This window comes from Sus scrofa, chromosome 3 (genome assembly GCF_054392235.1).
Source record: "Sus scrofa isolate SSC_HxYL_T2T_F1_AM1 chromosome 3, Sscrofa_HxYL_maternal_Yorkshire_Landrace_v2.0, whole genome shotgun sequence".
NCBI classification, from domain to species: domain Eukaryota; kingdom Metazoa; phylum Chordata; class Mammalia; order Artiodactyla; family Suidae; genus Sus; species Sus scrofa.
The window spans coordinates 136,985,816-136,998,324 of NC_139385.1; the positions used below are offsets into that span (position 1 = coordinate 136,985,816).

The window sequence follows — 12,509 nt, forward strand, 5'->3', positions numbered from 1 at the left end:
CTCCACCCCCTAACCTGTCTCATTTGGAAACTGTAAGTTTGTCAAAGTCTGTGAGTCAGTATCTGTTCTGCAAAGAAGTTCATTGTGTCCTTTTTTTAGATTCCACATGTAAGCGATGGCATTTGATGTTAGTCTGTCATTGTCTGACTGACTTCACTTAGCATGATAATTTCTAAGTCCATCCATGTTGCTGCAAATGCCATTATTTCTTTCCTTTTCATGGCTGAGTAATAGTCCATTGTGTACATGTATGGAACTCAAGTTTGAAACCAATTTTTATGACTCCAAACATCAGCCTTCCCTAAACACTAGTACTTCCAATGGAGGGAAATGAAAGGTCAGACATTCCATATTTTTCCATGAAGGACTAAATAGATCTCTGGTTTGTGTGCCCTTGGAGAAGGTCTTAAGGGGTGCAGTGTTTGGTGTTTGGTGTTTTTTTTCCCTTTTCACCTTTCCTCCTAACTGTCCATTCGCCTGATTCTGTCACATGAACACTCTGGGCACCTTCTCTTATGAGTCCCTGCCGTTCCCACATTGTGGCTCCTGGAACCCCCTTTCCCATCTCTGAAACAGAACAAAAAACTCAGGCCAAAAGCAAAGAAATTGGCTTCACATCTGTAACCGCACTGATGAACCACGGAGCTTTGGAAAAATGACTTCACGTCTGTGATCCTCAATTTCTTTTTCCTCAGCCAAGAACTAAGTGAAGCTACCATCTTACAGCACTTCTGTGTGAATTACCTGCCGTCCCTCCCTATGCGCTTTGGGGTCCGAGGACTTTGCCTTACAAGTTCAGCCTGGACTGGTTCCTAAGCAGATCTGACTGAGGCGGAGGACTTGCTCCCTCTTAGGGTTGGCGTTTGGGCATTTATCTCTTTCCACGGACCATGGATGACGCCTCCCCAAATACTTCTCTGGGAGCCCTGTTCTTCGGGTAGCGTTTACCCCGGGACCTGGTGTGGAATGAGTTTCTCCAACACACCAACTGCCCAGAACGCCAACTTTTCACGTGCCTGTGCTGCGACTTCAATCCTCCCCACAGGACCGGCTCGCACACCCCAGGGCCACGGCCACCTGACCACCCAGTTCTGCCACCTCCCTCAGACCCCGCAGTTTGTCCTACTGACCCTGCTCCTTGGGGACAGACGTCAAAGTCCGCCTCCATTCTTCTAGTTCCACTCCTCATAGCGGCAGAAAAGGAAAATGAAAGAGGGTGAACTCGGAGACCAGAAAACCCTGCGCTCAAATCCTGGCTCTGCGTCCCCCTCTAGTTAAGCAACCGTTGGGCAAACGGCTCATCACGTCTCATGGTACAGCATCGGCAAGCACTTGCAGACATTTGTAAAAGAGCTGACACCCAAAAATCTCTCAGATGTGATTTGCTTGTCGCCAAGTCTCCTAGTCTTTCTCATCGTCATTGCCCAGATCCAGAATTCTTATAGCTGAATTCATCCAAAGTAAGACCTTTCAGAGGGGTTCCTGTCGTGGCTCAGTGCTAGTGACCCCAACTAGTATGCATGAGGACTCCGGTTCAATCCCTGGCCTCGCTCAGTGGATTAAGGCTTCGGCGTTGCCATGAGCTGTGGTGTAGGTCACAGACATGGACTGGATCCTGAGTTGCTGTGGCTGTGGTGTAGGCTAGCAGCTGTAGCTCCGATTTGACCACTAGCCTGAGAACTTCCATATGCCACAGGTGTGGCCCTAAAAAAAAAAAAAAAAAAAAAAAGGAAAAGATAGGAAATGTCATTTGAAAGTGTCTGGATATAATAGGAGCTCAGTAAACATTAATTATTACAGCTATTATTATCATCACCACTGTCTCACCATCATCACTGTCTTCTATTTGTGGACCCTCTTAAATGTGCTAAAACCTATACTAGGCACTTTAAAATGCTACTCTAATCACGGCAACAACCCCCCCCCGCCCAAGTAGCCATTATCATCCCTTTTTCAGCAGCAAGGAAACTGTGGCTTAAGAGACGAAGGAAGCGACTCAAAACCACACATCAGCAAGCGGCCAAGCCAGGACTGTCTAAGTGGGTCGAACCAACCATACTCCTCCTCTAAGACTCATGTGAAAGAGAAACAGAGGAAAAACAAGCAGGGGACGCGACCCGTGCCTCCCAGGAGACCACACAGAGAAACAGCTTGAGGACATCAAACAAGAGCAGAGAACTGAACTGTGCAGGAGAGAGACGGGTGCTGGCAGGAGAAAGCAGGGGAGCCCAGGGTCAGAGCAGCCGCAGCCTGGACTGGACCTGGAGGCGGGGACTTCGAAGGGGACGGTCCGGGCTCGGGAAGGAGCGGGCGGGATGGGGTGGGACTCCCGGGAGCAACAGCGGGTATTTACTGAGGAGCTGCCGTGCTTCTGCCCAGGGCTGGACATCAACGTGCAGTATCCCTTTGCCCGGGGGAGGAAGGGTAACCCTACTAATGTGAAGCAGTAAACGAAGAGGTGGTAACAGGCGGTGGGTATCCAGGACACAGCTGCACTCTGGACATCACCCGAAAGTCTACCTTCAGGGAGGACTCAGGAGCAAGCCGTGCCCAGGTCACCGTCACCCCAAGCACACAATGCAGGGTACAGTCTCTGGATCTCTTTTGGTCCTCCTTTGCCTGCTCAGCCTGGGAGGTGGGCTTCCCAGGGAATGAGATGCCTATGCATTCATTCTTGGCTTCCTTCCTTCCTTTTTTTCCTTTCTTCTTTTTCTTTTCTTTTTTTTTTTTTTTTTTTTTTTTTTTGTTTGTTTGCTTTTTAGGGCCGCATCCACAGCACATGGAAGTTTCCAGGCTAGGGGTCGAATTGGGGCTGCAACTGCCAGTCTATGCCACAAGCCACAGCAACGCGAGATCCAAGCCACATACACAACCTACACTGCAGCTCATGGCAACGCCTGATCCTTCACCCACTGAGTGATGCCAGGGTTCAAACCCGCATCCTCATGAATACTAGTCATGTTCGTTACCGCTGAGCCACAATGGGAACTCCCGCCCATGCCTTCTTGATGCAACGTGGTGGGTCTGGACGTGCAGTCATTCCTTCCCAGCCAACCCATCCTGTGGAGCCCTACCGTGGGGCTTCTGCAAAGATGCTGGGACACGAAGATCCATCACTCCAGACACCCTGTGGTCAAAACTGCCTTGACGTGGCTCCTGAGCTCATGCTAAATGCTGGACTACTGCCAAATAAACAAAACACGGAGCGCAGTGAATCTTAATTAGAAGATGGAGTCAATTCAGCTAAACCATGCCTCATTGTCTACTTTCCTCGGTTATCCAATCTGTAACCCACTGACCAGCTATAAATACTTATAATTATTTTCTTTCATCATGCTCAAAAGCGCTAATTAGAGTAATTACGGCAACGTAGAGTTAACACGAATCGAGCTGACATGAAGCAAATCCTACCCTATCTCCCCGGGTTGGCGTTCCCTAAGGGCCTTACTCTTCTCTTGGTTGGCTTCCCAGGCCAGACTCACTCGATTTGCTCCAACATTTGACTATGTGACAAGACCCCACCCTCCCAACCCTCTCTGACATTAGGCAGAGTCAATGCTGAAAAGAAGTGACGATTTCTACAGATTGGTGTCTGGCTGGTCAGATCGCCCCAGCTCTCCTGGAACCAACTGTGCTCTCTTCTCATCCAGATCCTTTTATGGCTTGTATCCAGGCCCGAAGGCTTGCATGGCTGTTGCCTTGTCATGAGAGTCTCCTTAGCATGAAGATTTATTTTTTAAAAACCTTGCTCCCAGCGTACAAAAAAGAAATGGCTCTGGTGTAGCAAAAGGAGCTTGACTGGAAGGCAAGGCCGTGGCACTTTCCCCTGCTGACCCTGGGCTTCCTCAGGGGTACACACAAGGACTAATGCCCATCCCAGAGCATGAGGGGGCCCGGGCGTGAGGGTCTGTACCCTGGCCTTGATGCTTACTCTGAAAAGCTCTATGTTAGCAGCAGGGCGAGCCAGGCTGGGGTCTGTAAGGAGAGAAACACATCCCGAAGGAGATACACTGATATCAAGCTCACTGGTGTGTTGCTGTTTTCGCTGTTTTGCTGTGTTGGTTTGGATGGGTTCGTTCATTCAACAAGCCCACCTGCCTTCATGGTCATCTCCCTAAAACATCATGTCCTAAAACAGGGCATGCGAACGGGCTGCAAGATCTCAGAGCCCCCTCTGCTTCCCCGCCCTCATGATGGCCCTGACCTTCCTCCACTGAGAACACTCACTCAGCAGCCAGCTGCCCCGGCCCCTCAATGGGCTCGCTGGGAGCCGAGACTACCTGCTTCCTCAGCATCCCAGCACTAGCACCATGAGAGCTTCGGGGCAGCTGCCAGCTCAGAAGCAAACTTAACCATGAAGCTAATAAGGTATATGTTTTAGGGTCCTTCACTGACACAGGTCCCTTCCAAAGCCTTGAACCTCACTGTGTCTTCATAACCGCGTACCTTGTCATTGGCGGAATCATGTCTCCTACAAACTCACATGCTGGAGCCCTAACCCTCCCCGTCCTCAGGATGAGACTGCATTAGAGATAAGCTGCTTAAAGGGGCAATTAAGTGAAAAGGAGGTCATTAGGACAGACCCTGATGCAATATGACGGGAGTCCTTACAAGAAGAGGCAACCGGACACAGACACACGCCACGGGAAAACCACCCGAGGACACAGGAAGAAGGCAGCAATCTGCAAGCCAAGGAGAGAGGCCTCCAAAGACACAGACGCTGCCAACACTTGCATCTGTGACTTCCAGCCTCCAGAACTGTGAGAGGAGACCTTTCTATTGTTTAAGGCACCCAAGCTGTGGTGCTCGGTTTCGGCAGCCAGAGGAACCTAGTGCATAGTCATCCTATAGGTAAAAGCCTCAAGCCCCAGAAAACCTGAGCCATCACACTGTAAAGGCAGAACGGCTGGCACTTGGATAACGGGTCAGCTCATCATCCGAGCAGGCTTGGCGGAGGGCGATGGCCGGAGAGGACAGTGCAGCCAGAGTGAGGACAGAGCTTCGCGGAGAGGAGGGGAGTTCCCGACGAAAAGGGCCCAGACTCAGCGTGACTCCGGTTCCCATCCCCAGAAGACTTTGTTCTTGAGCCTGAAGCAGCTTCTGGTCCATTTCATTCTTGTGTACAAGAGGCCACGTGGGTCAGGACCCTGTACCTGTCGCTCTTCAGCCAGAGCCAGCTCTCCCGCCTGAGCCTCAGAAAAGGGGGGATAGGTAGAGCCAGAAATGTACTCACATCCAAGCGACAACTGCAGAAAATCAATTTCGGGAGGCCCTCCTGAAATGCCCGGCTCACAGGGCCAAGGACTTCTAAGAAAATTCTGATTTAGGGAAATTACAGGCCTTTTAGCTTCTCAAGTTATCTTATAATCATTGAAATGAGAGAGGAGCTGATGACAGGATCTACCTAAAAATTTTCAAAAGAAAAGTAGCGGGTAGAGGCTAAAAACACGTACTATTTATTTCTCAGAAGGGAAAGCACATTTTAAAATATGCTGACAGTCAGCTTGGACAGCAGTGTGCAAAGTCACTTTCTCTCCCCATGCGCTGTGCAAAAGGACCTGATACAATGGTTTTATGATTAAGCAGATGAGGAAACTGCAGCCTGAGTTCACATAGACAGCAACCTGGTTAAGCCTCGATCCCTGGAATCCAAACTCCTTTACTAGCCATCATGGTAATACGTTTGTGTAGACAGCCCTTCCTACGTGTGGGTGTCAAGTAGTTTGTGCTTGCTATTTATTTATTTTGGGGGGCTGCATCTGCAGCATATGGAGGTTCCCAGGCTAGGGGTCGAATTGGAGCTGTAGCCGCCTACCTATACACTACAGCCACAGCAGCATGGGGTCCGAGCTGCATCTGCAACCTACACCATGGCTCATGGCAACGCCGGATCCTTAACCCACTGAGCAAGGCCAGGGATAGAACCCGCAACCTCGTGGATCCCAATCAGGTTCGTTACTGCCGAGCCACTATGGAAACTCCATGCTCCCTATTTTTGATGAGAAAAATAGAAAATGATTGTTTCATCAAAAGCATTCCCAGAGGTCTGTGTTTCCTAATATTCAAACTAAGGCTGACTCCCTTTACCAACAACTGGAGCTGAAATCCTCCCCTGGGTGAAGACTGTGTCTTGTGTTCCTCTGAGCCCTAAACTCACACAGTCCCTGGCCTTCCAAAGGTGCCCCAGTTACTTGCTGCGCCCTGGGATCCCTCCCAGATTTAGGCCTGCACCTCAGCTTTGATCCCCCATCCCCACAGCTCTGCTCCCAGAAGTCCAGCCCCTTCCCAGACCCAGGATCTGGCTTGGTCCCAACCTGAAGTTTACAGGCCAGCTGCCTCTGATGGAAACGTGCAGGTAACACCCTCCCCCAGGCCCATCCGTGCACCTTCCCTCCCACCTGATCTGCACCAGTTATGGTGGCTTTGGTCTCTCCATCGCAAGTAAGCCAACACCCCTTTGATACTGCAGACAAGACCCTGCAACTCCTTAATAATGAGACTAAAAATAACTGATACTTACCAAGCCCTTATAGACAGGTACTACACACGGCGCTTCATATCTGTAAGCTCAGTTAATTCCCACTAGATCCCTGGTGTTGTACACGGCATGTATTGTGGCCCTGGGTTAAGTGCTATAATCCTCACTTCATACTGGGACGTCGAGGTACGTGGTTGAGGGACAGGCAGGCAGGAGCAGGAACTATGTGCCCTCAGACCAAGGCTCGTAATGGCTTCATCAAATCTCCCCCTCTGCCTGAGCAGATATGGGCTCGGGTCCCAGGCGGTGGGATCTGAGGGGTGAGGCTCTACGCTGCACACTCTCCTGTCTTGCCACACGATGAGGGTCTTAGGCCAGGTTATGGCTCCCCACGTGTGACAAGGACAAACTGTGCCTGGGGCTCTGCTCAGACCACTCAGCCCCAGGGTGTCGGGGGCGGGAGGGAGGGAGAGAGAAAGGAGGGCTGGGCACTGGACGCTGCCCGCGCTGGGTACAGCGTGCCTCTGATGAGTTCGTCTAGGGCAAGCTTGCTGCTCGTGGCTTAATGGCTTAATGGGACAGAGAGTGACTTTCCCTGAGCCTCATCTTAAAAGATCCACAGAAATTCCAAAAGCTCCTTTGCCTCAAATGCCTGGGGTAGCCTAAGAATCCAGAAGACTTCACTCCTAAGGGTGGAGACATCATCTAGACCCTCTTAAGTGGCCATAGACCAGGATGAGAAATTTGCCTAAAAATACATATATACGTACATACATGGTTTCCCCTACATCGTTGCCCAAGGGGAGCCTGGAGATGCCATTCGAAGGGCCCGGAGCAGAAGACATGCCAGAGAAAATCAACCCAGCCTGGCTCTGAAGGAAGGCCTGACCCACACTTGTGCACATGGACCAAAGAGTGATGAGTCATACCTCTCTTCCCAGATGTGAGCACTGAAACCCAGCCAAGGTCTGTTTCAGTGCTTTAGTGATGGAGTAACACGGCCACATCCCAGGGGCTTGGCTCACTCATTCGTGGAGCCAAGTCTTGGTAAATGTTTTGTGTTTGCAGATCTTTGCGCTTGATGAGCTGTGACGGTGTTTGCCCATCGCAACCCATCCTGCGTGCTTGGGGGTTGGGCGCTGCTCACACACCAGTGGCATTTCGGCCAGGACACACCAATAAACATAGATAGCATCTGCCCCGCAGGGCTCAAAACCTTTGTGATGGTTGTTATCATGGTGGGTTGTGGTTTTCTTTTGTTTTACAAAACCCACAAAATGATTGTTATGCTTTTCTAACAATAATACCATGTTGTTGGAAAATTGTGAAACAAGATTCACAAGACCTGGGTGGAAGACCAGCCCGCCACTGACTTGTTTTGTACCAGGAGGAAAAAAAATCAATAAACTGGAGCCTCAGTTTTCTCATCTGTAAAAGGGGATGATAATATCCTCATTGTCACGGGTTGACTAGATGCCCTACCTCTCTGTCTTGGATGCCATAATGCCAAGAAGCAAAGCATCCGTGACATTATGATGCAAATCGCAGAACACCCTACAGATGTGATTTACCACATTTCTCAAATTTCAATTCCACCAGAGTGTGTACTAGGTCAGGTGACACCTGCCTGAAAGTTACAGCCAGGTGGATAAAATGGCCATGTCGGCGGCACGTCTTTAACCTGTGGGCCAACCTACAAGGCTGTGAAACCTATGTTACGGACCCTTCCTTGCACCAGATACCACTAGGCCCTGAGAATACCCTGCAAGGTAGTATCATTCTACCCTATAGAGAAACTCAGTCCAAACTTTAGGTGAACAGTGGCAATATAATAGTGTAAAAGCACTGGACGGGCGTGGCTCATGTGCCATGAGAAACGGGAAGGGCTTCACAAAGAGAGGAGCACTGAGCTGGAGGTTGAGAGACAAGGAGAAATCTGCTCATAACCCAAGCAAGCCACGGTACAAATACAAAGAAAGAATGTGGCCAAGACTTTGTGTGTCTGTTGTACAGACATGGATTTTCTTGTTGGTGCTGGGTTGGCTGGTAGAAAGAGGGAAGGTTCCATGAGGTTCAATGGGCGACCCAGCTCTCCCACGGTCCCCGAGCACCTCACACTTTGTGGTAGAAAGGATTGAGAGATTTCAAGGACCCACGACAGGACATGGTGGCGGGGGTGGAGGGGGAGTGTGAAAAAGGTGTTAATAAAGAAAGACATGGTTGGAAGCAGTCTTCAGCCACTCAGTAGCACAGGAAAGTAGTGATGCAAACTCCCACTTAGCTATCTCCCACTTGAGCCTAAATCCTTAATAAATAGCAAGTCACTAAGCTTCTCAGAGTCTCTGTTTTCCCAAATGATGAAGGAGGAGCAAGAACGATCGTCATGTCCGCATTGTCATGGCACGTGGCCGATCTCCAGCAGACCCACGACGGACTGGGCAGTTGGGAGGCCCTCGTTAGAACTCCCAAGGTGACATAATCAGAAGGAAAGTTCAGTTTTCCAGGTTGCAGAGTCACAGTATCATGTTCTGCCTCCCAGGTGATGGCTTCAGAATTGTCTTCTCTGAGTTCTCTTTTTCTCCGGCTGCAAAGTCTACTTTGGCAAAGGCACGGGCAGCTCCGGCACAGGAACTGGGCCTCGTTCCCTCTGGTAGATGAAGTGTCTTATCCTTAAACCAGAACCATCTGTGTAAAATGACTGGGAGGCACAAAAAGTGCCGGAACCACAAAATTCCAGCTTTGGTTTTTGGCTCTCCAGCAAGAAAAGTATAAAAATGCAGCTCTTGTTTCTCCAAATATGTCCCCTTCCACCATCTCCTCGGATCTGACTTCAGTTCTCAATTGAGAAGCCCTGACGTTTTTGTGGCCACTCTTCCAACTGCCTTTAGAGATGTGGCTGGAATGCACATGAAGGGCGTGGTGTTGGCTGGGAATTAACTTGTGTTTCTTTTTTTCAAAAAAAAATGACCTTCGTAAACCCTCGCTCATTCCTACACAGGTGTATTGAAGAAACGGAAGACATTTTCCTGTGTGTTCAAATCTTGCCAAGACCCAAATGTGAAAACCATGTAAGACCCAAATATGAATTTCTTTTTCCAAAGACAGTGTCTGTGAAGACACTTGAAGTGAGTCTGGAGAAAGGAAAGCAGCGAGCTGTGAAAAGATCACGCCTGAGATCTGCTGAGAATGGCCCGCGAGGTTCCTCTCACAGCACCTGCCCACGTTATTATTTGGGGGGGACCACTGTGTGCACCGCCTGAGAAAGACCACAGTTTGGACCAACTCGATGGGCTGGGACCAAGATATTTACAGAGATGAGTGAGAGGTGTTGGAAAATTTGCTCCCCTGCACACCACAGGAAGGCTTAAAGATCCAACCCAAACCAGAGAGCGTTCAAGTGTCAGGAGATGAAAATAATGTGGTTTGGGTTCACAAACGTTTTTAGCTATAAATACCCTTTAGATGGTTCCGATGCATTGAGCCAAAACCTAAAAGCTATGAGGTTTCGCCCAACTGAATGGTTCCTTAAATAAACACAATGCAAGGACAAAAATTACCAAGATGAAATTGAAAGAACAGAGATGGACTCTAAACGGCTGATCCGGTGAAGGAGAGAAAACGCATCCAGGCCTCTAGTAACTAGTATTAGCTGAGTACCTTCAGTGGGCTGTGCGCAGGTCGAGGTCATACAAATCCATCAGCGCAGTAAATCTTCCACCAGAAATCCCAGGAACAGACATGGGTGCCTGACACTGTATAGATGAGGAAAACGAAAGCTCCAGACAGACTGAGGACCTAGCTCAGGACTAGAGGGCGAGTCGGTCTGACCCAGAAGCTCACCCTCTTCCACAGCAGCCACAGCCCCCACTACACATCGGTCTCCTCCGTGTGTGACCTCCTCAAGGATATCAGCCCTGTCCCAGGCCCCCAGGACTCATCAGGACCAGGAAGTGTCTGGTACCTTGGAAGCTGTATGGAGTTTCCTGGCACGGCCGTTACAAAGCGGTTTACCACCACCTGGGTGGATTCAAACAGGGGACCTTTATTTTCCCACGGTTGCAGAAGGTAGAAGGTCCAAACCCAGGTGTTTTCAGGGTTGGTGACCCCTGGGGGCTCTGAGGGAGAATCTGTTCCACGCCTCTCAGAGCTTCCGATGGTTGCTCAGAGTGTAGACGTGTCACTGTCATGCTGCCCCCATCTTCACATGGCGTCTCTCTGTGTCTGAGTCTGAGTCTCTTCTCCTCTTCTTACAAAGACAGCAGTCAGATTCGGGCCACCCTAGCCCAGTGTGACCTCACCTCGATTACATCTGTAAAGTTCTAGTTTCTGAATAAAGTCATAGTCACAGGCACAGTGGCTGGGGCATCAATGTATCCTTTAAAAGGACACTACTGTACTGATAACAGAAACAGTAAGTTCATATTTCTTGAATTAACTGAAGACCAAACAGACCCTTCCAAGACTTCTGATAGAATCCATGGCCTGGGAATCCCTGTCACTACCTCCCTGAACACAGTTTCCCAAATACTGCTATTTTGCCTCCCTCCCACAGCCTGAGAAACCAGTCAGATCTGCCAAAGTTCTGCCATGTTGGAGACCTTCTACGTCCTGATGAAGTGAGAAAAAAGCTTCTCTCCCTTTAGGTATCACATGCCACTCTCTCCTCCTCTAAAAACACGGGGCACTTTTGTACTGCATACAGAGGATTGGAAGCTCCGAATGTCATTTAAACAGAAAGAATGAGAACCCAAATCTAAGAGCCACTCCATGATCCCTGAGTCAGAGCACTTGGAGGAACGCTCATTATGACAAATAGCAGGAGGAGTTCCCCTTGTGGCTCAGTGGGTTAAGAACCCAATATAGTGTCCATGAGGATACAGGTTTGATCCCTGGCCTCCTTCAATGAGTTAAGGATCAGGCGTTGCCTCAAGCTATGGGTGTAGGTCACAGATGCAGCTGGATCAGGTGTTGCTATGGCTGTGGTGTAGACCGCAGCTGCAGCTCCAGTTTGACCCCTGGCCTGGGAACTTTCAAATGCTGCATGTGCAGCTGTAAAAAGAAAGAAAAGAAAGAAGTGGGGGAGGAAAGAAAGAAGCAAAGAAAAAAAGAGAAATATAAACAGGAGCAAAAACTAAAACTCATGAAATTCTGAAGTACACCCATGATGTGTATAAGACCTATCAACCAAGGATATCACAAAGAAATACCAGCACATCTTTCTCTACTGCTCTGACTATAAAATATTTAGTTTTTTGTTTGTTTGTGTTTGAATAAATAATTTTTCAAGAATTAGATATTTACAAACAAATGTGCAATGTAGGTCCTCCTTCCAAGATAGCCATAAATGAGACTGTTGCCACTCAAGAAGATAATATTGACAAAAATGAACAAAAAGTGGCTAATAAAGCCCAAATTAAGAAAACTATAGAAAGTAACTAGGAAAATGTAAACCCACTCTGGCAACAAGCATTTGCATATATAGTTAAATATAATTTCCACCAGGTGCATGAAGCACACAAGTAATTATAGACAAGAAAAAAAAAATGAGTGACAACCTTTTTTCGGCACGGACACCACCTCCTCTGATCATGTGGCAGAGCTCTGAAGAGTTAAAGGCCTTCTACAGGTGCCAGGTGGTGGGCCTATTATTGCCTTCCCTGTGCCTCAACATGGCCAAGGCTGCACGTGGAGCAATTTCACAGGGAATGTTTTACCCTCTACTTTCTTTCCCTGGAACTACATGGTTCATTTAAGCCTATGTGGCTCCAAATATACTGCAAAAGAGTCCCGGAGTTCTAACACTAAAGTCAAAGAATGCTTGTCTGTTTCCCCGTTTGCAAAGAGAAGAATAAGTAAATGCAGATTTCTCAATGTGAGGTTTTATTCTATAATTTTCCTTGTGAAGTATTTGGAACTCACTAACTACCTTTGGACCACTGGTAAGTACTGGAGAGGACAGAGCAAATCAGCAAGCATGATCACGCTACCACTCCCCTAGCACCATGCACCTGCCACCAGCCCACGGATGCCA

General features: G+C 48.8%; 1 long non-coding RNA gene across 3 annotated transcripts in view; it reads right to left on the bottom strand.

Annotated features, from left to right (window-relative positions):
* The window catches only part of LOC106509907 (uncharacterized), a 96,339-nt gene that overhangs the window by 45,718 nt on the left and 38,112 nt on the right, over positions 1 to 12,509 (bottom strand). The gene's annotated exons all lie outside the window — the stretch shown is intronic.